This window comes from Mus caroli, unplaced genomic scaffold (assembly GCF_978045245.1).
Source record: "Mus caroli unplaced genomic scaffold, Mus_caroli_1 scaffold_19, whole genome shotgun sequence".
Classification (NCBI taxonomy): Eukaryota; Metazoa; Chordata; class Mammalia; order Rodentia; family Muridae; genus Mus; species Mus caroli.
The window spans coordinates 35,163,221-35,191,183 of record NW_028227274.1 but is presented as its reverse complement, the minus strand read 5'-3'; the positions used below and the strand labels follow the sequence as shown (position 1 = coordinate 35,191,183).

At 41.1% G+C, this 27,963-nt stretch overlaps 1 protein-coding gene across 18 annotated transcripts in view; it reads right to left on the bottom strand.

Annotated features, from left to right (window-relative positions):
• Window positions 1-27,963, bottom strand: part of LOC110284891 (protocadherin gamma-A4) — a 180,868-nt gene that overhangs the window by 35,696 nt on the left and 117,209 nt on the right. The window lies entirely within an intron of this gene.

Here is a 27,963-nt window from a genome sequence, read left to right as displayed (position 1 = left end):
TGAGATTTTTAAAAATAAAATTAAGAAATTAAATCCTTTAAAATTGGATGCCATTGTTGTTTTCAAGGATGCTCTTTAAGGAACAAAAGGCAACGTGAAATTTCCCTATCTGTCTTTTTTTCTTTTTCTTTTTCTTTTTTCCCAACCGTGTAATAGTAATTGGTTTAAACACGACCTCTCAAATACTCTGTTCCGGGATTAATCATTTTCCAAAGGTTCTGGGTTCATGTTACATTGCTAATAAAGAAATCTCCCTCAGAGAGAGAAGGGGAGGGGCCAGGCCTTATGGTACCCAGGACCTCCCATCAAGCGATAGTAGCAACACTCTATAGACTCACTAGAGAAACACAAAGCTTTAGTCACAGAATAAGGAGTTCTACATTTAGAATTGTACACACTACCCTCCATCCCCAAAAGCAGTGGTTAGGATAAGGAACTGGAGTTAGCTATGAAATGATGCTGAGTTTGCCTCTATGTTTTGGACAAGAAACTAACCCGAGGGCTTCTAGAATCCCACCCTGTTCATAAGCAGATAAAAGTGCTTGGTACAAAGTAAGCCTCAATTAATGGTGAAAAGCAATCCATTCAGTGCTACGTGTGAAGTGTTAAGAGCCTCACACTATTTTCTAAGTAAGTGCCTTGTCTGTTCTGACCTGTAACTAAGTCTTAATCACATGCAGTGCGGGAGATACCCAGAAACGGGATTTTTTTTCCCCCTGATGAAATGAAAAGCCTCAGTACTAACCCTATGCTCCACCCCACCCCACGCCACAGTTCTAAAGTCAGACGAGGTGGCACATGCTTGTCGTCCTGAGGCAGGATGAGCTCCAGACTGGGCTCCCCCTCCAAAAGAAAAAAATAAAAACTAAAGCAAACTCAGTGTAAAATACTTAGATGACGACTGGCTAGACTACCAAGAGTTGTGATCTGCATCAAGGAGGTGGATACATCAGAATTTAGATTCTGGAATACAGTCCAGCTACTTGCTACTAAGTGTGTGAACCAGTGTCATAGGCAGGCACTGGGGGCTTGTCAGCTGTGAAGAATTTGCACTTTACCAAAATACCTGGCTGGCGAGAAGACACATTAAAGTTTAATAAGAGCTAAATTTGGTGGATTACTCAGAGATGTGCCGATTTAACTTTTTTTTTTTTTTGGTCTGTTCACTATCACAAAAGTTACAATTTAGATTCTGAAAGCTTGAAAGCTTTGAGGGGAGGGGGTTGGGGGCTGAATCCAAGGCCTTAAGCATGTTAAACAAAACAAGTATTTAATGTCTGAGTTACACATTCCTACACACAGAAAACCAGCTTTTAAAAATGTAGGCCGTTCTCCTTAATGGTAAGGCCCAGAGCTCTAAGACCTTCTCATAAACCAGCAGAAGTCCCCGAGATTCCTTCTCCACAGTGGGTGGGATAAGATTCCCCAATATCCAATTAGGTCATGTATTTCTCTCAGGTACTCCTCGATAGCACAGCATGGTGTTTCTCTTGAAATACAATAGCAGACCCTTTGTATGGAGTCCACATACACACACACACACACACACACACACACACACACACACACACACACACACATACAGGCCTCCATTTTCCCAGCCTCTACTCCACTGCAGAACTTTCAATGTGGTCATTATCCATGGAAGACCCTTTGTGCCCAAGGCCTTCATCTAGGCTATTTTTCTCCCTGCAAAGTGTCTTTTCCTTTTGCTTGTTTATATTCCAAACCTTTTATGTCTCAACAAACACAATACCAACCAACTGAATAGGGGCCTAGTCCAGTTGGTAAACTATACCAGGCCCTGGGTTTGATATGCAGACTTTATCGTTAGCTACAAAGAATTTGAGGCTAATCTGAGCAATATGAGACTCTATCTCAAAACAAGATACAACAACAATTTAAGGTTTCAGTTAAAAGCAGGATGCTTTGTTTTAGCCTCTTGGGACACCTATCACAACTTAAGATTTTATTGATTTTTATTGGTTATACTAATCACACAAGGTAAGGGGAGCCGCTGTGGCATTTCTATACATGCACGTGATGGACATTTACCATGTTTCCCCTACTAACCTTTATCCTTTCCTCCCATTGCTTCCACCTACCTCCCCAACAACCCTCCCTTCATTTTTATATCCTCTCCTCTCACTCCACCTCCAGATTCCACTTCCGAGAGAAAACGTGATATTTGTTTTTACAAAGTTGGTTTATTCCACCTAAGCAGAAATAATAGGAAGAACTGACAGATTGGATTGCATTAAATTATTTTCTAAACATGTATACTTATCCCATACCAAAAAAAAATGAAAAGGAGAAGAAATCACTAGGACAGGAATGGTACCATTTCTGATGATGGTATGTATTCTCCCCACACCCTGTCACATAAGTACTGTATGTGTGTATGCTGTGTATGTGTGCACACATGCTCATAATGAGGATTTAAATGGTTCATTTACACATGCTAAGCACATACCATGCCACCCAACTACACCCCAATGCTTTCCTATTTATTATTATTATTATTATTATTATTATTATTGTTAGGAATCAAGCCCGGAGCCTTGTGGCAGACAAGCACAAGCACAGGAATAATTTAGTAACCTGAGATTCTAGTTGGCTATGATGTGCACACAATCATCTTCTAATAATAATGTGCTTGGCAGCCGGAGACCTTTACCTGCATACATTAAGCACATACACATCTCTCTGAATAGTGTATCCAGCAACTTAGTCCTAACACAGAACCTCCATCTGCATCGAGTTGCATGCACCCCTCCCCCATTCTGAACAATGGAGTAAAACTTTCCTCCTCTTAAAGACCATCCGACTTAGAGTCTCTTCCGTTGTACTCCACGTTTCTCATGGTGCATGAATGGAAAGGCTGACTCCTCCTAAACTGTTTCTAGGTGTGTGTGCTATAAGGCAAAACTGTGTTCCTAAGTGAACTTTTAGGGATGCTTCCCTATTTAACACATTACCCCTGTGCACAACCAGGCAGGCACATAATTAAAATCAGATGCATTATAGGAAGGGATATTTACAATAAAAATGGTCATGACCTAATCCATCAATCAAAACAGAGAACCATCCAAACTATGCCCTTAGCAACCAGCTCCTCCCCCCTGCCCCGCCCCAGGAAAAGAAGCCCCAGGCAATAACCTGATGCCCTTGGGTACCTCCATTGTGATAGCGGGCTGTCAATCTTGATAATATAATATTTTTTCATCTGTACTATTCCTTTGCTTTTGAATAAAGTTTCCTGGCTACTTTGCAGCCTGTGTGGGTTTTTTATTTTATTCTTGAATAAGAGGCAAAAACCCTGGAACCCCACCAGCTCAGACCCTAACTACTGGTAACAATGTCAGCACAGGAGCTGGCCAAATGCTCTGCTTCTGACTTCACAATACCAGGCCCTAAATACTTTTAAAAAATACTTGTTTATTTTTATTTTATATGCATGAATGCTTTTGGCTGCATGCATGTACACTATGTGTGTGCTTACTGCCTTTAGAGTCCGGAAGAAGTCACTGGGCCCTCTGAACTAGTGTTACAGGTGGGTATGAACTGCCATGTAAGAGCTAGAATCCGAACCCGGGTTCTCTGCAAGAACAGTGGGTGATTTTAACTTCTGAGTCATCTCTAGAGACTCCCCAGATACTTTTAAATGTAATAGCTTTCATATTAATGCCATAGTGACGAGCTGTACCGTAACCAAGGAGTACAGACCTATACACACATCCATCTGAGTACAGTCATTTTTTCTAGAGAGCCCCTGCCCTCAGTGCTGGAGGCTGACATATCATCAGGATTTTCTAACCTCTAGGTTTTATCATTTCTGCTTTGTAATTTCAAGATATCTTGTGACCTATGAGATATAGGAAAAATAATTTAAAACAGGAAGTACAGTAGACAGTGAGGCTTCGGCAGAAAAAAAGAATCAGCTTCCAATTCTGGATGTTACCTTGTAGTTACTTAACTATGGGAAGTTTATTGTTTTTACTTTCAATATATTTTATTTTATTTTATTTTATTTTATTTTATTTTTTGGTTTTTCAAGACAGGGTTTCTCTGTGCAGTCCTGGCTGTTCTGGAACTCGCTCTGTAGACCAGGCTGGCCTCAAACTCAGAAATCCACCTGCCTCTGCCTCCCAAGTGCTGGGATTAAAGGCGTGCACCACCACTGCCCGGCTAATATATTTTATTCTTATGGAGCTGGGGATTGACTGTGTAGGGCTTTGAACATACTAGAGAAGCATTGTTCCTCTGAGCTACAAAGGCACACATTTTTTATTTTTAACTTCTATTCTCTTTCTTTGCGAACTAGAAATAACAGTGTCAGCTGTATAACTTCAGGGACCTGAATCAACTTCAGATCTTTTCAGTAACCATACTTGGTTAGTTGCATGGTATTTTAGAACTCACACACAGCTCAAGGATATTTTAACGAATTCATTCAACCAACACCTTACTACCCTCACCCCCACATTTTCCCTCCTACTTGTACAGTTTTTGCCCTACTTTTAACCTCCAGGAACCCCATATCCACTCTCTGTCTTTGTGGCTTTTGCCTTTTTTTAAGAAAAAGGAGATTAAACCCAGGGGCCTGCTAAGCTAGTGCTCTATCCCTGAGCTACACCTTTGGTTCCATGGTTTTAATTTCATAGGATTTCTGTTAAAAAGGAATAGCAGACAGCCATTGCAGTGCATTGACCTCCAGAGAGAAAGAGAGAGCCCTGGAAAATTGGGCTTTATGGAGGACAGACAAATAGAAGTGGAGCGTCCTGGGCATTGGTGACGTCACAAAGAAAAGAGGCGAGGTGGGGCAGAGCGCCCGCGGCTTTTATGAAAGGCTGCTGTTTAGCTGAACTGAAATGTGCCACAGGAAAGATGAAAGCTTCACACAGAGAAAGGGGAGCCGTCCCAGACAAAAAATAGCAGGAAAAGGAGGACAAGGAAGATGAAGGAAAGGGAGATGGATACGATTAGATGTGGTCCCAGCACCGTGTTTTTCTTGTTTGTTTGTTTGTTTCTTGTGTACAATGCTACCCCTCCCCCCTCTGCTGGATGCAACTCCACTTTTAAAAAATTCATTATATTATTATTATTATTATTATTATTGATACAGGGTTTCTCTGTGTATCTCTGGCTGTCCTGGAATTCACTTTACCGACCAGGCTGGCTCCAACTCAACTGTGTCTGCCTTCTCACTGCTGGGATTAAAGGTGTGTGCCACCACTTCCCATCTAACACAACCTTTTTAAAGAAAAGAATCTGAAGTATGAAACTGTGTCAAATTTGTTTCTAAACTGAAATCTCCCCGCCTCCTCTTGAGACAAGGTCTCAGGATGCAGTTCTTATTGGCCTGAAACTCACTATGTAGACCAGGTTGGTCTCAAAGTCACAGAGACTGAAAAGGCATGAGGCCTGCAGTGTGTATGTGTGTGTGTGTGTGTGTGTGTGTGTGTGTGTGTGTGTTTCCAATACCTCTAGCCTTCACAGTAACCATTTACTTTGCCTGCTATTGGGGTTGCATAAGAATTTAAAGCTGCCGAAATTACACGGGGATGGCACTTTTCAGTGTTCCCTGATGATGCTCATATAAAGTAATTGTTCTGCTAGGCGATGCCACTTTGTAATTGAAAAACAAAACAAACAAACAAACAAAAAAACCAATGTCAGAATCAGCTGTTTTTCTGATATTCTGAAGGTTTCCAGGTATATATATATATATATATATATATATATATATATATATATATATATAATTTATTGTAAGGAAAGGAAGAATGAAAATATGTACTCTTCTGTATCCAGCTTCTTGAGCATATTGTCAGCTCCAGTGTTGATTTCACCCTCGATTCTATTCTTCCTCTAAATTTTTTTCACCCAGCAAGTGGTACTTCGTGTGGGGTTGGAAATTTAGGAGCCACATTTTAGCATCTTCTGCATCACCACATCTAGTTTATTACCAATCCGTACCAATGCTGCTGTGTGTGCATGTGTGTGCTTGTGTGAGAGCTCATGTGTGAGAGCTCATGTGTATGTGTCCATATGTGTGTGTGTCTTGTTTCACTGTCCTAGAAATTGAATTCAAGGCCTTATGCATGCTAAGCAGGTATTCCATCACTAATGGAATGCCAGTCCCAAGCGGTATGTGTGTACTACCACATTTGGCTTTCAAAGTGTACTTTGCTTTTAAATTTTGACATTTATTTTTATTTTATGTGTATGGATATTTGTCTGCATGTATGTCTGTGTACCCAAGGAGGCCAGAAAAAGGTATTGGATTCCCTGAAAGTGCCATTACTGACAATTGCTAACCACTGTGTGAGTTGGGAATTGAACCCAGGACCTCTGGAAGAGCAACCACTGAGCCGTCTTTCCAGGCCCACAAGGAACATTTTTAAAACTACCCATCATTTCCTCTGTCAGCTGCAACCCTTTCACTCAAAGCCCCTTTAGATACTAGGAAACTTTCCTTTCTGATATCTTCACTCTGTCTTCCATTTCACATACAAAAACCTGGCACTTCCTCCAGACATGTGCATTAAAAATATGCACTCTCCTTGCTGAACAATGCTTGACACTAAAGCTGACTATAAAATTGTCTGTGCTAACGTAAAATAAAATTAAGGAGCTTAAATGTAAAATAAAATTGTGGAATTATGACAACAGGGAATTAACCCTGGGCTGGGGCCTTTCAAGTGTGGGTTCCTTCTTAATGTAGAGCTCTGTGTGACTTAATGGGCCCCACCCATGACAATGCCTCTGCCCGAACAGCATGCTAAGGTCAAATGAGGAGATGATTTGAGGAGAATCACAATAAAAATAGATAATCGTATTACCAAACAAACATGCATCCCGGTTTACACAGCGGGGAGGTTCAAGGATTTGGTAGAAAATCTGAATGATTTAGCTTTAATATTTAATATTTACCTCAGGCTTACCTGAATATTTTAGATGCTTTGATTTGAAAAGATAATCTGTAAATTTAAGTAAATTTGTAATATCTCATTCTGTCTACTTGCAGAACAAAAAAGAGATTTCATAACTATTGTGGGGACAGGAGGGAGGTCAGAGGTCAGGAGCATGAGGACAAGGGCTTGGATCCTAGCTCCACCCCCTCCATGGTGGCCATAGCCACCTGCAATGAGCTCCAGGTGATCCATGGCCTCTGGCCCCACGAGCACCCGAATTCATGTGTATGTCCCATACATCACATGCACACACACGAGCACACACACACACACATACACACACCCCTAAATAGAAACAACAATAATGGTTTTAGAAGTCAAAGGGTTTGTGTTTTCTTGCTTGTTTTGAAGCAGGTTTCATGTGGCCCAGGCTGATCTGGAACTCACTCTATAGCTGCAGATAACCTTGAGTTGTTTTGTATTGTCTTGTTTTTCAAGACAGGGTTTCTCTGTATAGCCCTGGCTGTCCTGGAACTCACTCTGTAGACCAGGCTGGCCTTGAACTCAGAGACCTGCTTCCCTCTGCTTCCCAAGTGCTGGGATGAAAAGTGTGCACCACTCCGCTCCACAGACCTTGATCCTCCTCCCTATATCTTCTGAGTAATTCACTTCATTGTGTAGACCAGGCTGGCCTCAGCCTCAGATATCCCTCTGCCTTTGCCTTCCAAGTGCTGGGATTAAAGGTGTGTGCCTGGCTGAAAATTGCTATTTTATAATTTGCAGTATTAAGTAATTTTATTTTATAATCGTTTATGTGTGGTTTTGTGTGCGTGTGTGTGTGTGTGCGCGTGCGCATGTGTGCCTGTGTGCCTTGAACGCCTGCTTTTCTTGCCTCTCTTCTAAGTGCTAGGATTAGAGGTATGTATCATCATATCTGGAAAGAAAAAAATACATAAACAGACTCAAACATATGAAAAGCTAATTATATTCACACGATGAAATATACTAATTAAAGCCATTTTGAGAAGTGTAAATCAGACTGACAGAAATTTACAGTTTGACAACACACTGTGTAGACGAGACTTAGGGATAACAGGCTGTTTAATTTAGTGAATGAAGGGATATAAAGAAGTGTGGCCTGGATGGAGCAAAATTGTTCAACCTTCTAGCGAAGCTTCACATACATTTGCTCCTTAACCCAGAAACTACACTAATATAAATTTAACCTGAATATACATCTCAAAAAGTAAAATAAGGGTTGCAGATGCATGCCTTTAATCCCAAACTCTGGAGGCAGAGTCACGCAGAGCTCTGTGGGTTTGAGGCCACCCTGGTCTACAGTTCCAGTACAGCCAAGGCTACATAGTGAGATCCTGTCTCAAAATAAATAAACATTTAAAATATTTAAAAAAAATAAATCTTAGCTGCAAAGTGGTGGCTCCTACTAATCCCAGCACTCAGGAGGTAGAAGCCAGCAGGACTCTGCGAGTTTGAGGCCAACCTGGTCTACAGAGCAAGTTCCAGGACAGCCAGGGCTATATAGAGAAAAGAAAATGAAACAACAAAAATAAATAAATCTTTGAAAGTATAAGTATATGCATATAAGTGTATCAGATTATTCTTTAGAATCTTTTTTTTTTTTTTTTTTTTGAGACAGGGTTTCTCTGTGTAGCCCTGGCTGTCCGGAACTCACTCTGTAGACCAGGCTGGCCTCGAACTCAGAAATTGGCCTGCCTCTGCTTCCCAAGTGCTGGGATTAAAGGCGTGCACCACCACCGCCTGGCCCTTAGAATCATTTTTAATTGCAGAATATTGGAAACTACCTAAATGACAAGTTATAGATGGTTGAAAAGACTGGGGTACATGCATATACAATGGAAGTTGTGAAAGTATTTTAAAAATGAAGGTCCCTATAGGTTAACATGATTTCCAGGATATATAACTTTTGCTTTTTATCATGTGGAACAAGCTATCTACGTATAACAACAGCAGCAGCCGTAGCAGCAACAAAACCAATAAAAGGAATGGAAACAGGACTGGCCACAGTGTTGCCTCCTGCCTGATGATCAGAATTAAATCATCCAGGACCACATGGTGGAAGGACAGAGTTGAGACTGATGTAGGTTATCATCTGAGTTTCACAAATGCACAACAAATACACACACACACACACACACACAAAGGCACATGCACACGTACACAAACACACATGCACGCACATAAATTTAAAATTGTTTTTGTTTTTTGGTTTTTTTTTTTTGGTTTTTCGAGACAGGGTTTCTCTGTATAGCCCTGGCTGTCCTGGAACTCACTCTGTAGACCAGACCGGCCTTGAACTCAGAAATCCACCTGCCTCTGCCTCCCAAGTGCTGGGATTAAAGGCGTGCGCCACCACTGCCCGTCTTAAAATTGTTAAAAAGGAATCTTGAGAAGGATCGCCTTGAGTGTTTGAACATGCAGAAGTTGATATTCCGCTAGAGCCGGACGTGAGTGAGCACCATGGAGACGTAAACTGAAGAATTCCTGGAGATCCTAGGGGCCTTGGAGTGAATGTGCCGCTTCCATTCAGAGAGAACTGAACTCCTCCTCAACACTCACATCAATAAAAAAAGAGGCCAAGATTCAGTAGGAGGGTTAAGTCAGATCACAGCAAAAGCTACTATAGACCAATCCTAAGAAACCTTATAAGCATGAACCTGAAAAGTGCTCCTCAAAGCTAACTTTACTCCTTCTTAAAGAAAGAGTTACATAGCCCCAAACCCAACAGGGTAACATTTACAATACGTCATTCACTGACCAGACCAGCATCTGTCACACAGTTGGCCATCTCCTGCCCACCCCACCCCTGGCCTTAAAAGGGTAGACTGGAGGTGAGAACAGCATTGCCAACTCAGTCCCAAGCTCACCCAGAACTGTGGCCAGCAAGGAGCACTGAGCTCTGGAAGGAATGCCCAGGGATGTGCAAATCCCATTATGGCTGGGGTCACCACAACATGAGGAACTGTATTAAAGGGTTGCAGCATTAGGAAGGTTGAGAACCTCTGCCTTAGAAGGATGAGACAGAAGAGACCCTACAGACAAGACCAGCCTATTAGACACTGAGGGTGATGATGCACATCTTTAATCTAGCATTCGGGAAGCAGAAGCAGACTGAGCTCTGTGAGTTCCAGGCCTGCCAAGGCTACATAGTGAGACCCTGTCTCAGAAGAACAAGAACAGAGTGGAAGCAAGAACAGAGCAGGAAGGAAAGGCCTGCCAAATCAGCCCTGGGTATGAAATGAAGGAGGAATAAATATGAAGAGACAGTGACTCTTCCCTTTTTATCCCTTTCCACTGATAAATACACTTCTATAATTTTACCTCCTAAACTAACTGGCTCTTAAGAAAATTGGTGAGTTTTTTTTTTACACTTACTGATGCACGTGTGTGTGTGTGTGTGTGTGTGTGTGTGTGCATGTGTATATATTCCTGAGTGTGTGTGCCTCAGTGTACAAATTGACTTCAGAGGACAACTTGCAGATGGATCCCAGGGATTGGACTCAGGTCATCAGGCCTGGTGGCAGGCTCATTTGTCCACTGAGCCATCTTGCTAACTCACAGGTGAAATTTTAAATTAACTATTGCTATATGCTCATAGTGGGCAGGTCTTTTGAGAGTGACTGTTTTTCATATGGTATTCTACTCTTAGGAGAGTACTGGGGATCAAGCCTGGTGCCCTGAATGCCACTTTTAGCCAAAAAAAAAAAAAAAAGAAGAAGAAGAAGAAGAAAGAAAGAAAGAAAGAAAGAAAGAAAGAAAGAAAGAAAGAAAAGAAAAGAAAATGGTACCTCAACACATTACAACCTAGTCCCTCTTGAACACTGAAAACACTTACATTAAAAGAATAAGAATAGTAATATTTGGGAACCTGAGCTCAATTCCCAGCAATCACATGGTGGCTCATAACCACGCCTCTTCTGTCATGCAGACATATATGCAAATAGAGCACTCATATACATAAAAGTACATAAATAAGTAAACCTAAAAAATACAAGAAATATGAAAGACCAAGGCAACATGACCTCTCCAAAGGGTCCTAACCCCACAGTAATGACTTCCAATGATAGTCAATTAAATGAAGTCTCAGACAAGGAATTCAAAGGGCTGATTGTAAGTATGCACAAAGAGAACAAAAATAGACCCCTGAATGAATTACAAGAGAACATAGATGAAGAGCTGAATGAAATGAGGAAGTCATTAGGACATGAAGCTGAAATTTCATAATGAGAAACATGGAATGAAAACTAAATTAAAATACTGGAAATGAACAATTCAATAGAGCTCCATGGAAAGCCTCACCAACAGAAAAGATGAAAGGGTGGGGAGATGTGGGGGCTTGAAGACAAGGTACAAGATTTGGACATGAGCAGACATAAAATGGTAGAAAATGTACGTGGGGCACTGAGCTGCGGGATAGAATAAACAGGCCAAATCTGTGGATTCTAAGCAAAGAAGGAGGAGAAGGATTTCATGCTAAAGACATGGAAAAACATTTTAAATAAAATCATAGCAGAAACATTTCCTAAATCTAAGAGGAAAGATGACCATTCTGCTGCAGGAGGCATTTTTTTGTTTGTTTGTTTTTGTTTTTTCGAGACAGGGTTTCTCTGTGTAGCCCTGGCTGTCCTGGCACTCACTTTGTAGACCAGGCTGGCCTCGAACTCAGAAATCCGCCTGCCTCTGCCTCCCGAGTGCTGGGATTAAAGGCGTGCGCCACCACGCCCAGCATGTAGGAGGCATTTAAAACATGAAATAGCCAAGATAGAAAAGATAGAAAAGAAACCCCTACATTACAATATAGTTAAGGTGCTAAATATACAGAGCAAAGAAGGCATTTGGGAAGCTGTGAGAGAGGAAAACCAAGTCACACATAAAGACAGGCCCCGAAAAATAACAGCAGATTTCTCAACAGAAACTCGAAAAAGCTAGGAAGGCTTGAAATGTGTTTTAAGTCCTAAAAGTCAACAACAGCCAGCACAGGCTATTACGCCAAGCAAAGCTGTCATAATTGAAAAAGAAAGAACAACATTTCCATTTCCCAAAAGCTAAAGAAATTATTGACCATTAAGTAAGCTCTACAGAGATTCTTGAAGGAACCCTATGAACGAAGGGAAAGCTAACCACATCATGAGGCCATAGAAAAGAGTAAACCACTCTAACCAATAGTTAAGCAGAGGAAGAATGTAAATACACCAAACATTACAAAAGTCTGTAAGACAACAGGAGTTGGTACATACCTCTCAGTAAATTTGATGTATAATGGTCTCAATTGACCAATTAAAAGGCACTGGCTAATACTTGATTAAGAAGCAGGATTCATCTGTGTGTTGCCTCTGAGAAACACACCTCATCGTCAAAGACAGGTACTGACATAGGGTGAAAGAATGGAAAAAGATCTCCCAGGCAAATGGCACCAGGAAATAGGCAGCTGTTGCTCTCCTTATATTTGACCAAAGAGATTTCAAACCAAAGCTAGTCAGGAGAAATAAAGTCCGGTTCACAGAGGTCAAGCGAATAACCAATGAAGAGGACATTGTGGTTTTACACACACACGGAATACAAATATTCCCAATTTCATATAACACATGCTACCAAATATAAAGTCACAGATTAACCCCAACACAATAGTGGGCAACTTCAGCTTCCCCTCTCACCAAAAAACAGGCCACTTTGACAGAAACAGAAAAGCATCTGAGTTAGATGACATAGATGACATTAGATCACATGACCTCATACCCGTCCACATAACGTTCCACCCAAACACTGCGTGATAGACCTTCCTCTCGAGTGCCCGTGGAATTTTCTCTAAAACGAACCATATACTAGGATATAAAGCAGGTTTTAACAAATACAGGGAAACTGAAATACATTTTGTACTCTATCTGACCACAGTGGATAAAACTAAACTCCAGGAACTAGAGAGATGGCTCTTGTTAATTAAGAGCACTTGTTACTCTTGCAGAGAATCTGAGTTTGATTCTCAGCACCCACACTGGAGGGCTCATAAATACCTGCTACCCAAGCTTTAGGGGATCCAACTTGATCTACAAACATATAGGCACACACATCATGGATACATACACATTAATAATAAAAAAAATTTAAAACCTACACCCCTGGCCAAATCAGCACTAAAAGGAACCATAGAACACACACAAACTCAGAGATCAAACAACACCCTACTCAATGACAAATGCGCCATTGAAGAAACCAAGAGAGAAACATTTTCTAGAGTTACCCTGGGTTATGTTAGATATTGTCTCAAACAAAGAACAAATAATCCTAGATTGCAAAGAAAACACAACACAACATATCAAAAACCTATTGAATATAAGGAAAGCAGTCCTAAGAAGAAAGTTTATAGCTATAAACATTTGCATTAAAAACAAACAAACAAACAAACCCAAAAAAACAAAGAGGGTCTGGAGAGAAGGCTCAGCGGTTGAGAGCAATTCGCACCCTTTTGGAGACCTGAGTTTGGTTCCCATGTGAGGCAGCTTACAACCATTTTTTAACTCAAGCTCCAGGGAGTCTGGAGCATTGGGCTTCTGCATGTATGTGCATTCATGTGCACATGCCCCAGTGCAGAAGCACACATACCTACCTATGCATGATTAAAAGTAATAATTAGGGGGCTGGAAAGATGGCTCAGTGGTTAAAAGTACAGACTGCTCTTCTGAAGGTCAAGAGTTCAAATCCCAGCAACCATCTGTAATGAGATGTGATGTTCTCTTCTGGGGTGTCTGAAGACAGCAACAGTGTACTTACATATAATAATAAATAAATCTTTAAAAAAAACAAAAAAGTAACAATTAAAAAATGGACTTTTAAGAAAATATCAAAGCAGGGTGTGGTGGCACATGCCTTTAATTCCAGCACTCGGGAGGCAGAGGCAGGTGGATTTCTGAGTTCAAGGCCAGCCTGGTCTACAAAGTGAGTTCCAGGACAGCCAGGGCTACACAGAGAAACCCTGTCTCAAAAACAAACAAACAAACAAACAAACAAACAAACAAACAAAAGAAAATATCAGAGAACCCACAAATAAGTAATTTAATGACACACCTTAGGGCCTTGAAAATACAAGAACAACTGAAAGTCCAAGTTATTAGACAGAAAGAAATAGCAATCAGGGCAGAAATGATGAAAATGAGATGGATAAAACATAAAGAATCAATGAAACAGAGTTGGTTCTTTGAAAAGATAAATGAGATAAACAAATCCTTAGCCAAACTTGCCAGAAGAGAGTGATCACTCAGATTATTAGAATCAGAGATGAAAAGAGAGTCATTACAACGAAACTAAGGAAGTCATTAAGAAGATAAAACTTTTAGAAGGAAATATAGAAGAAAAAATTTTAGGATTTGAGATATTTGAACAGTTTTCAGCAAAAGCATGATCTATAGGGAAATAGATTCATAAGAGAAACATCATAAATTGGACTTTGTTCAAATTAAAAAACTATTCTGCAAAAGTCCTGGTTAAAAAAGTTATAGATATCACACACACACACACACACACACACACACACACACACATACACACACACATATTTAGTTTTATAGAAACCATTAGACTTTTCCAGAGAGCTGTACCATTTTGCATTTCCACCAGTGTTTGGTATTGCCATCCACACTTGCACTTGTGCACCAGGTTTTAAATAGCCCTGTGAGTTCTTACTGTAGTTGTAATTTGCATATCTACAATAGGCGAGTGACACTGAGTGTCCAGTTTGTCATCCACGTGTTTTCTTCAGAGCAGTTTGCCTTTTGGCCATTTTTAAACTTGGTTTTATTTTTATCGGATAGCCAAGGTAAATGGTTTTATTACAACTTTCCATGCACACACAGTGCACTGCCATCATATCCGCCCTGCATACTTAGAGCTGAATCTTAGGAATTATTATAAATTTTGAAATTTTAGAGGTCTTTGGATTTGCTAGATATGAGTTATCAGATAAACGTTTTTGGAAAGTTTTCAAATTAGATAAAGGTTTATTTTTATTCTATGTGTATAAGTATTTTACCTGCATGTGTGCCTTCCTGGTGCCTACAGAGGTCAGAGGCCAGCATCTGACTCCCTGGGATTGGAGTTATAGATGGCTGTGAGACACCATATGGGTGCTGGGAACTGAATTCAGGTCCTCTGCAAGAGCAACAAATGCTCTCAACCCCTGACCCAGCTCTCCAGGCCTCATTGGAAATGTCTTAATTTTTTCCCTATGTTTTCATGTGTGTGTAATGTGCATGTGTATGTATGTTTTGAATATGTGTGTGCGCATGCGTTTGTATGTATGCATGTGTGTGCATGTGTAGGTCCAGGGGTGATATGGGGATTGTCCTTAGCTGCTCTTTCATCTTATTCATTGAAGCAGGATCTCTCAGTTGAACCCCAAGTTCACTGATATGACTCTGTGGACCTCCTATGTCCACTTTGAAGCTGTACTTAGAGGAGGGTCACAATACCAGTGTATAACAAAGTAAACATAGAAGTGATACGAGCATCTAGCACATGTAGAAAAGCATTTACCAGAAGTTAATACCAACTTACTCATAACAAAACCAGTGCAACGTCTCCCGTTCTCTTAGAAGAGATCAAAAAAGAAAGAAGGATGCCTACTCACACCATTTCTACTTAATTCTTTCCTAGAATTCTTAGCTAATGCAGTAGGGCAAGAAAAAGAAAGGGGTAACAGAAAAAAAGGAAGAAATAAAACGACTATTTGTTCATAAGAGAATGTGTTTGGGTGTTCAGAGATCCCAAGAAATCTACAGTCTTATCACTGTTCTATTGCTGTGAAGAGCTACCATGTCCAGGACAACTCTTATAAAAGAGCATTTAATTAGGGGCTTGCTTACAGTTTGAGAGGGTAGTCCATTTTCATTATGGAAGGAAGCAGACAGGCATGCTACTGCAGCATCTGCTGAGAGCTTTACATTCTGATCCACAGGCAGAGAGAGAGAGCTGGCCTGGTGTGGGCTTTTGAAACATCAAAGCCCACCCCTAGTGACACACCTACGCTGGGGAGACCACACCTCCTAATCCTTCTCAAACAGTTCCACTACCTGGGGACCAAACATACAAATGTATGAGCCTATAGGGGCCATTGTCACTCAAACTATTACATCTACCAAAAATACCACAAGTAATTAAGGGTCCAGGTTCCAAGTGTCAACTTGTCAAAAACTATAGTCATCTGGGAAGGGAAAACTTTAATCAAGAATGTTCCCCCATCATGTCAGCCTATAGGTAAGTCTATGGGGGCATTTTCTTTATTAATGATTGATGTTGGAGGGGCCAGTTCTCTATGGGTGGTGCCACCCCATAGAAAACAGCAAGCTGAGCAAGACATGATGGACAAGCCAATAAGCAGCATCCCTTGAAGTCTGTCTTGTAACCACCCCCAATGATGAACTGTAACCTAAAAGCTGAAATAAACCCTTTTCTCCTCAAGTTTTTATCAGTGATTTTAGCACAACAACAAAAAAGTAAATTGAGACTCAAGGTTTGTAAAAAATTAATTATATGTCTCCTTTAAAGATGTATATTTTATTAATTCTTTTAGAATTTAATGTGTGCATATAATGTATTTTATCATATTCACCCCCACTCCTCCCTCTAACTCCTTCCATACTTGCCTGCTGTCCCCCCATACCATCCAAAAGTCATGTTTGCCTTTTTTGTTCTTGTTGTGGGGTTTGTTTTCTCTGTGTAGCATAGGCTATCCTGGAACTTCCTCTGTAGACCAGGCTGGCTTTGAACTTATAGATCTACCTGCCTCTGAATCCCAAGTACTCTCTTTCTCTCTCTCTCTCTCTCTCTCTCTCTCTCTCTCTCTCTCTCTCTCTCTCTCTCTCCTATTTTTGGTTGCATTTTTTCCTTCAGAAAAATGAACTTTTATTCTTTTCCCATACCTAACATAAACATCAACTCAAAACTGATCTAAGACCTCATTATGAACCATAAAACTACAAAGTAGAGATGAAAGTCATGCTTTCAGTAGGCACAGACTTCTTAAGCAGGACAATACAAGCCCAAAGGGGCTGGGAGTGTAGCTCAGGGGTTGGACATGTCTCTGTCATGAATGAAGCCTTGGGTTGATCCCACCTCTCATTTCATCCATAAATGAACGTTCAAAGAGGTTGGGGCTTTATCAAAATTACAGTGTCTCTTCCAAGTACAACTGAGGGGATAAAAATACAGATCTACATCTGGGACAAGAGGTACACAGGACACCTGTGAGCAAATGAAGTCACACACAGGATACATTTTTGTTGTTGTTGTTGTTGTTGTTTTTCGAGACAGGGTTTCTGTGTATAGTCCTGGCTGTCCTGGAACTCACTCTGTAGACCAGGCTGGCCTCGAACTCAAAAATCCGCCTGCCTCTGCCTCCCAAGTGCTGGGATTAAAGGCGTGTTCCACCACTGCCCAGCTACACAAGATACATTTTTAAAAGCTTTTATAATTCAGTTTTACGAAGATGATCAACTAAGTTAAAGGGGAGAGAAAGATTTGAGCTGTTAACTCAAGGAAATATAGCAGGAGAACACACTTAGCCAATAAGGAGACTCGAATTGGAAACACAGTGAGATAGTACTGTGAATTTACTAGAACCTGTAAGATGCAAGTTGAGTTTGGCAACAGGATAGGCTGGTGAGGACATGAAGCAGAATACTTTGTACATTTTCAGTAGGATTGTAAAGCCATTCCACAGCTTTGAAAATAGTTTTAGTTTCCTATAGAGTGAAGTGCACACTTCTCATGTCGGCAGGCAACCCTGCTTTTGTCATTGTTGCTAGTATTTTTAAGAGAGGTTTGGGTAGCACAGGCTGGCCTGGAACTTGCTATGTAACTGAGAATAAGCTTCACCCCAGGTTCTCCTGCCTTCACTTCCCAAGGGCTAGAGTTACCAGCATGTGATGTCATGATCACATTAAATCCTGCTTTTGAGTGTCTATCAGAAATAAATAAATAAATAACTTATATATGACATATATATGTGTGTGTATATAAAATATATATGCATAGGGGTATCTGCACACAGGTGTCAATACTACTTTAATGTACAACACCACCAAACTGGGGAGAACTCAGATGTTATTGACAGTGGAGTTGCTGTGTTTCCACACAACACAATACTGCAGAGGAATGGGAAGAAGCAAGCTGCTGATACATATATACACACAACACCAGAGATGAATTTCGAAATCTCTGAGCAAAGGACTGTGCACGCAGTCCTGTTATGAAATCCCACTTAGAGGAAATCCCAGAAGAGGCAGCGCTGCTGCTTTATAATGGCCGATCAGCCACTGCCAGGAACTGGGGATGAGGGGAATTGACTGCAGAGAGCTGGGAGGGGACTTCTGAAGGTTGCAGAGATATACCATGTGTTTATTGGTGCAATGCTTACACAGATGTATAAAATTACACAGCTCAGTGAGCCGTACAATTTTAAGAGGTTAACTTTTAATGTACATAAGTTATGCTTCAATAAAGCCAGTGAATTTTAAAGGCAACGTACACAACAACTCATACTGGCTGTCCTCACTTTACAGAACACCACAGGACTTTAAATGTATCTGTGTGAGCTAAAACTGTAGAAATTAATGTTAATAATTAATGGAAAACATATCATTCTGTGACCTTGTAACATTTTTTGTTAAAATATTAAAATTTCTTATTGTTAGTTACACATTTAGTTGGAAATAAACAGTAAAGAGAATATGGCACAAAAATTTAAAATTAGGACTACTGAAAATTAAAGGGCTATTTGAAATGAAGAATGAAAATATTTTATAAAGCGAATCGCCACATTCTTTCTGCACTGGGATTAATTTCCAAATTTATTCACTTAGCTTTTAAGGCTGTGAGCTTTCTCTGAGAATCCCTTTTATGTGAAGATTTCTGCTGGCGGGACTTCTCTGAGAGCAGTGTCACCCTTCCTATCACAGCTGCTTCCTCCATTCCTGTTTATATAGTCTGCTTTACTAAGCTTCGGCTATGCGTGCATGTGGGTATGTGCATCTGTGCATGCACACAGTCTTGGAAGCCAGAGAATGTCTGGTGTCTTGTTCTATAACTCTCTGTCTTCTTCCTTCGAGGCAGACTTTCTCCCTGAACCTAGCCTTATGCTGGTGGCTGGCAAGCCCCAGTGATCCTCCAGCATGGCCTTATTTTCAGCACTGGAATTACAACCACTTGAGTGAGCATGCCGGTTACACAGGGGCTGGGGTCTGAGCTCAGGTCTCACAATTGCCTAGCAAGCTCTTAGCCACAGAGATTTAGAAACATGGTGGATCATCTGCTTTATCCCATGTCCTCTGCATAACAAACAGTAATGTCCCAGGGCCAGTTGTCATCCTAGCGGTATTCCTAACCAACACTGTGTCTAGGGATACCCAGAGCCAGCGTGGTGACATTTTCACAGCCAGCTCGGTCCTCTATAACTCCATTCGCATTCAGCTCCAATTTCACTGAGAACACCATCACCTTTCTGTTGACTAACTCCCTTTGTATAGTATTGTAAAACTACCATGTGCGGTCCTAGGGCTGGAGAGGTGGCTCAGTGCTTAAGAGCACTGGCTGCTCTTCCAGAGGACAACAGTTTGATTTCCTGCACCCACATGGCAGGTAACTCCAGTCCCAGGTGGGTACCATTCCCTTTTCTGGGTACTATGGGCACTGCATGTGTATGGTGCACAGACATATATTTTATGTGTATGATGTACACACTTTTACACATAAAAAGAAATAAAATCCTCCCAAAATGTAGTACTATGTGAGTTTGTCATCAGGAGGCAGAGGGGCACCCACAGTTAGATGCTCTGTTGCCTGTATACAGAACAATTAATGTGCACAGTGACCAATCACTGACAGATGTTGGAAGAAACCATGTAACTGGCCACTATCATTTAGCTCATCTGTTATCTACAAAGAGGGGTGTACAGTGAAGGCTATCAGCAGAGTTAACGCTTTATGCAGTTTCTCAGGGCTAACATATCTCTGAACTATTTTTAGGAGGTTAGTGTTATTTAAAGTGTAGTAAGATTATTTACTTATTTATTCTTTATTATGAAGACTTTTTTGTTACAAGAGGTTCAATGAGAGGAAGCAAAACAATGTAAACATAGGTGGGTGTTTGGTTTTTTGTTTTGTTTTTTTTTAAAGAGAAATACGGGAAGGTAAGTCATTGATGAATGGAGTCATCCAATGTGTGTAGTACATAGGTAGAAGGGACAAAGAGGGACTTATAATTTCCCGAAGACTCCTTTTTATTATTTATTTTTATTTTAAGTGTTTGTCTGAATGTATGTCTGTACATTGCATGTGATCACTGCCTATGGAGGCCAGAAAAGAGCATCTGATGCCCAGGGAGCCTTGTGAGTGCTTTGTGGCTGCAGAGAATTGAACTCCTGTCCTCTGGAGGAGCAGCCAATGCTCTTAACCGCCGAACAGCCATCTTCCCTGCTTCTGTATCCTTATTTTTATGCTTTGACTTTAACTACATTGATGTTTTACATATTCAAAAAATACAAGTGGATATGGTCCCGTTGGCAAAGTGCTTGTCTAGCACCCAGGAAGCCCTCGTTTCTATCTCCAGAACCACACAATGCCCAATGTGGCAGCAAATGTCTGTGATCCCTGCACTCAGGCAGAGGCAGGAGGATCACAAGTTCAAGGTCATCCTTAATTATGAACCAAGTCTCAGGACAGTCTAGGCCACAACAGACCTTGCTTAACAAAAGCAGAAGACAAGGGGGCTGGAGAGATGGCTCAGGGGTTAAGAGCACTGGATGCTCTTCTGAAGGACCTGGGTTCAATTCCCAGCAAACCAACATACACATGATGTACAGACACACATGTAGAAAGAACACCTATTCACATAAAATAAAACTAAAATAAACACCTTTAAAACCTCACAAAAACCAAAACCCAAAAAACTCTCAAACAGCAGCTGCAACATCAACAACAAAAACAAATCGATAAGGATGTGGAAAAATTCTAAGACCGCAGATAAAGCAAACAGATAAGCTTAACTTAACTTCAAATGAATCACAAGACAATACTACAAGCAATCTTTTAACAAGGAACTCTGCACATGTTCCCTCAATTACAAGCAAATTTGGAATCTTAGAAGATGATTTTTCTCATTGGTATGGGTGTGGCGATTCAGAAACTACTCTCTGTGTCTGTAAGATTGAGCAGGGAGTGATTATGTGCGTGACCTTGGCAGTCATGCTCTCACTGTTGGGAAAGAAAATCTGCAGGAAAGGGAGAAGGGCAAGAAGAACCTGAAAGGCATCCATGTGATGCCATAGTCTCAAGGTGTGTGGACGGTTGGAGGGATGGTCCTGCTTTTGTGTTCCTGGCTCTGCCTGCTGAAAAGGTCTAGAAACCTTTTAGTGGCCACCAGGAGTGAACACACAGCTCCTGGACCTTAAGTCCTAAGTGCTATTCCCTCATAAAATGAGGCAGAAAGTTCAGATTCAGGCAAGAGGGCCTGTTTCAGGAGCAGGCCAAGTACGAGGTGAACCTGGGATATCTCCTCTTTCTGAATGTAAGGAATGGCTCAAGAAAAGTGATGCCAGTCAGCATGGCAAAAGGGATACGGGGATCAACTTCAAGAGGTGCTTATGGGAAAAACCTAGAGCAATTATGCTGCTGGTGGTGGCATGTGACGTTAATCCCAGCACTCGGGAGGCAGAGGCAGGCGGATTTCTGAGTTCAAGGCCAGCCTGGTCTACAAAGTGAGTTTCAGGACAGCCAGGGCTATACAGAGAAACCCTGTCTTGAAAAACAAAACAAACAAAACCCCCAAAACAACCCCCCCAAAAACAAAAAAAAACAAAACCCCCAAAATCTAGAGCAGTTTCAGATCAAAATAAAATACAGCAGTAGTGGAATAATAATCTTACTGAACAGATGCACGACCATACATGAATAGATACAAGAGAAGGGGAGTTCCCTCTCAGAACACAGAAAACCATCATAAGTGGACTGAAATTCATCTCTCCTGAGTGTGGGCAGGAGCAAATGATTTTGTTTGTAATGATTTGAATATATTTGTAGTAACATGTGTCACTTCAAACTGGGGTTCACATAAGCATTGTAGCATTTATCAGATTTTTCCCTCTCTGGCTCCCTCCTTTGCTTGGTCTGATGGAAGCTAGCTGTCATGACGGAACTGTTTCACGGGCAGTCCATATAACAGACAGTTCACATAACAGTCCACATGACAGAAAAAGTCCACATAACAAACAGTCCACATGACAGACAGTCCACATAACAGTCCACATAACAGAAATTCCACATAACGGACAGTCCACACAATGGATAGTCTACATAACAGACAGCTCACATAACAAAAAAACTAAGTCAGATTTCCAGCTAAAGGGCAGCAAACTTGGGGCCTCATTCTAACAAACTGAGAGGAGCTAAAGTTTGCCCATAACTATGTAAGAAAACTGCCCAAATTGATGCCTTGATTTCAGCCTTGTTAAAATTTGAGGCAGAGGTACCCAGCAAAGCAAACCTAGGTCTCTGACTCACAAAACTAATGAAACAATAAATGTTTTAATATGCTAATGTGGTGGTTTGAATAGGGATGGCCCCCATAGACCCATGTGTTTGAATGCTTGGTCCATAGGGAGTGGCACTATTGAGGAGGTGTGGAGGAAGTGTGACTCTGTGGGAGTGAGCTTTGAGGTCTCCTGTGCTCAAGCTATGCCCAGTGTGGCATATGGTCTCATTTTATTGCTTGTCTATCAAGATATAGAATTTTCAGTTCCTTCTCCAGGACTCTGACTGCCTGCATGCTGCCGTGTTTCCCATCATGACGATAATGGACTAAACCTCTGAAACTGTAATTCATTCCCAATTAAAGGTTTTCCTTTATAAGAGTTGCCATGTTGATCCATTCCTATCTCCTTGTACCAAGGTCAAATCTAAGTGGATCAAGGAGCTCCACATAAAACCAGAGTCACTGAAACTTATAGAGGAGAAAGTAGGGAAAAGCCTCGAAGATATGGGTACAGGGGAAAAATTCCTGAATAGAACAGCAAAGGCTTGTGCTGTAAGATCGAGAATCGATAAATGGGACCATAAAGTTGCAAAGCTTCTGCAAGGCAAAAGACACCGTCAATAAGACAAAAAGACCACCAACAGATTGGGAAAGGATCTTTACCTATCCTAAATCAGATAGGGGACTAATATCCAATATATATAAAGAACTCAAGAAGATGGACTCCAGAAAATTAAATAACCCCGTTAAAAAATGGGGCTCAGAACTGAACAAAGAATTCTCACCTGAGGAATACCGAATGGCAGAGAAGCACCTGAAAAAATGTTCAACATCCTTAATCATCAGGGAAATGCAAATCAAAACAACCCTGAGATTCCACCTCACACCAGTCAGAATGGCTAAGATCAAAAATTCAGGTGACAGCAGATGCTGGCGAGGATGTGGAGAAAGAGGAACACTCCTCCATTGCTGGTGGGATTGCAAGCTGGTACAACCACTCTGGAAAGCACTTTGGCGGTTCCTCAGAAAATTGGACATAATACTACCAGAGGATCCAGCAATACCTCTCCTGGGCATATATCCAGAAGATGTTCCAACTGGTAAGAAGCACACATGCTCCACTATGTTCATAGCAGCCCTATTTATAATAGCCAGAAGCTGGAAAGAACCCAGATGCCCCTCAACAGAGGAATGGATACAGAAAATGTGGTACATTTACACAATGGAGTACTACTCAGCTATTAAAAGGAATGAATTTATGAAATTTCTAGGCAAATGGATGGATCTGGAGGGCATCATCCTGAGTGAGGTAACATATTCACAAAGGAACTCACACAATATGTACTCACTGATAAGTGGATATTAGCCCAAAAACTTAGGATACCCAAGATATAAGATACAATTTGTTAAACGCATGAAACTCAAGAAGAACGAAGACCAAAGTGTGGACACTGTGCCCCTTCTTGGAATTGAGAACAAAACACCCATGGAAAGAGTTACAGAGATAACGTTTGGAGCTGTGTAGAAAGGATGGACCATCTAAAGACTGCCATATCCAGGGATCCATCCCATAATCAGCTTCCAAACGCTGACACCAGTGCATACACTAGCAAGATTTTGCTGAAAGGACCCAGATATAGCTGTCTCTTGTGAGACAATGCCGGGGCCTAGCAAACACAGAAGTGGATGCTCACAGTCAGCTATTGGATGGATCACAGGGCCCCCAATGGAGGAGCTAGAGAAAGTACCCAAGGAGCTAAAGGGAACTGCAACCCCATAGGTGGAACATTATTATGAACTAACCAGTACCCCGGAGCTCTTGACTCTAGCTGCATTTGTATCAAAAGATGGCCTAGTCAGCCATCACTGGAAAGAGAGGCCCATTGGACTTGCCAACTTTATATGCCCCAGTACAGGGGAATGCCAGGGCCAAGGGGTGGGGGTGGGTGGGTGGGGGACTGGGGGGGAGTGTATTGGGGACTTTTTGGATAGCATTGGAAATGTAATTGAGGAAAATACCTAATTAAAAAAAAAAAGAGTTGCCATGGTCACCAGGCAGTGGTGGCACACGCCTTTAATCCTAGCACTTGGGAGGCAGAGGCAGGTGGATTTCTGAGTTCGAGGCCAGCCTGGTCTACAGAGTGAGTTCCAGGACAGCCAGGGCTACACAGAGAAGCCATAGTCAAGGTGTCTCATGACAGCAATAAAACTCTAAGACAGCTAGGTTAACATAATTGTGATAGGACAATAGACAATAAATACACTATCTCAAATACCTAGTTTAAATATAACCACAAGAAAACATTTGGCAGAGGCAAAGGCATCCACTAAAACAAATGAGAGTCTTTAGAAATTTGGCTTCATATAACCAAAGGAAGACTGAGGAGCTGTTTGAGACTAAAGTGGATTAAAGACACACAATGACTAAATGTAACATATAATCCTGGACTCGACCCCCCCCCCCCAGTATAAAAATAATAGGAAGGGGCTGGGAATATGATTTGGTGGATAAAGTGCTTTCTTTTAAAAATAATTTTTGAAACTTTAATTTATCTACCCCCCTCTCTCTGTGTGTGGTGTGTATGTGTGTGTGTGTGTGTGGGGGGGTGAGTGTGTGTGTGTGTGGGGGGTGTCAGAAGATAACTCTCCCTTCCACATTGAGGCAGTCTCTCGTTCCTACCAGTGCATAGTGTACTCCAGATGTAGTCTCCACATCTTGATTTTAACATGGATGCTGAGGTTTGAATTTAGTTCATCAGGCTTGTGCCACAAGTGCTTTTACCTGCTGAGCCACGCAACCAGCCCAGGCTAGCTAACTACTCTCTGTGCATCTGGATACCCATCACCCAGGAGGCTTAGGACCCTACCCTTTGTGGGCAGGGATGGGAAATGCTGGGGCTTGCTGGGTATCCAGTCTTGTCAAAATATGGTGAGCCCCAGGTCTAGTGACTCTCTCTCAAAAAATAAGGTGGAAAGTGACTAAGGCCAGTCCCCTGACACATGTAAGCACCTCCACACACACACACACACACACACACACACAGATATGCCACACGCATACTAAAATCAATAACTATGGGGCTGGAGAGATGGCGCAGCAGCGAGAGCATTTGTTGCTCTTGCAGAGGACCCCTTCAGTTCCCAGCCCCCTCATGGCCCCTCACAACTGTCTGTGACTTCAGTTCCAGGGGATCCAACACCTTTGTATGACCTCCTTGGGCACCAGTCATGCACGTGACACACATACATATATATTCAGGCACAACCCATAAAATAAAATAAATCTAAAGAAGTAAAAATGAATGAAGGAATAAATAATGGTAAATTTTCAACACAGATTGTAGATGAGGTAAGCATATTGTATCAATGTCATTTTCTGACTTATGACTAAAATGTGATCAGTTTAAAGAATGTTTTTTGTTTTTAGGAAATACATAACAAGATACTTAGGACTAACAAAGCACAATATCTACAACATATTCTCAAAAGGCTCATAAAATGATATACATATACACAAATACATATACATGTGTATAGGTATAGGTAAGGACACATACATGCAAGCATGTACATATATATATATACATATATATACATACACACACACATATATACATATATATATATATACTCCCTGTATCTATAGCTGGCCCTCTGTATCTATAAAGTTCTCCATATGTAAAGTCAATCAACTGCAAATCAAAACGTATTTTTTAAAATAATGGACCGTAGATACAGCTCAGATCATAGAGTGCTTGCCTAGTGTCTTAGTTTTGTTTTTGTTGCTGAGATAGAACATTGTGACAATGCAGACTAGAGGGGGGACAGGTTCTGCTAGCTCACATTCCAAGTTCTAGTCCATCAAAGAAGGGAATTCACGGCAGGAGGAATCTGAGATTCCTGGTCAACTTTCACCCACAGTCACGGGCTGAGCGCGATGAAGTAATGCAGGAGTCTCTTTATTGGCTCACTTTCTCCACTCTTAATACCATTCAGGATCCTCTATCTAGAGAATGTCACCAACCCCAGGGGGTGGATTATTATCATCTGAATTAGCACAAGATAACCGCAGACATGCTCACAGGCTAACCTGATCTAGGCAATCCCTAATTAAGATGCTCTAAAATAGTCTATAGTTTGTGAGCTTGACAAAACTAACCCTCACAGCAAGCACACACAAAGCCCTAGGTTAGATCCCAGCAGCACATAAACCAGCCATGGGTAGCCCATGCTTCTACTCTCATCAACTGGGAGGTGGAGGCAGGAGATCTGAAATTACAAGCATGACCCATCCACATGTGGTTTATGTGGTGGGGAACTCAATAGATGTGTTCCTGTTAAATAGTGAAATTAGGAAAATTATTAGCTGGACACAGGGCTACACCTCCACGATGCCAGCACTTGGGAGGTAAAAGATTGAAGACTTGAAGGCCAGCCTTATTTATGCTTAGAGTTTGAGGCCAGGTTGTGGTGCATGGGACCCTGACTCACAAACAAATAAACAAATAAAATTATATGGGTCAGCAAAATGGCTCAGTGGATAACTCAGGTCATCAGGTCAGTGCCATCTGACCTGATGACCTGAGTTTGAGTCCCAGAACTCACATATATTGGAAGGAGAGAACTAACTACTGAAAGATATTCTATGGCCTCCATACATGTATTGTGGCATACACATGCATGCATGCATGCATGCATACACAAATGTAAGATATCTTTAATTACTAAGAGTAGGAACAGGGTATACTGCTCAATAAAAAAGAGCTAACATAACACGGACAAGGCCCTGGATTTTATTCCTAGCATTAGTAAATAAACATATCAAGTTGTATGTAAGTATATAAATTTTGATCCCCATTTGAACAAAAACAACATATATACTTGTATGCACATAGGACATGTTTCTAAATGTCCGTAACTAGACATTAACACTACTACTCTCTTGAGGGGACTCTGAAGCTTGGAAGTAAAATCTGATGTTTTATTTTCATAAATCCATTTAAAAATTGAGTTGTAAATTATATACAATCAAAATGCAAGAATCTTGGATTCAATAAGTTTTAGAAAATTCCTTTCATTCACTTCTCTATAAAGATATGGAACATTTCTATCTTTTTGGGAAGAAAAGTTATGTCATAAATTATTTCTTGAGATAGGGTCTCTCTACATCGCCCTGGCTGTCCCATATCTCACTGTGTAGACCAGGCTGTGTTTGAACTCCCAGTGATCCTCCTGCTTCTGCTTCCTGAGTGCCGGGGCTAAGGGCATGCATCACCACACCTGGCCTTATATTACTAATATTACTGTTATCAACTTTAAAATGCTGAGGAGTCTACGCATGTTTAATATTGAAGTTCAATGATTTTTGTGTGATTGATAAGCATCCTTTAGTGTATGCATTCCTCCTAAATTTTACCATTTGTAAGAAAAAAAAGATGATAAAAACAGATTACATTTTTCCACAAAGAGCTGTAGTTCAGTAGTAGAGTA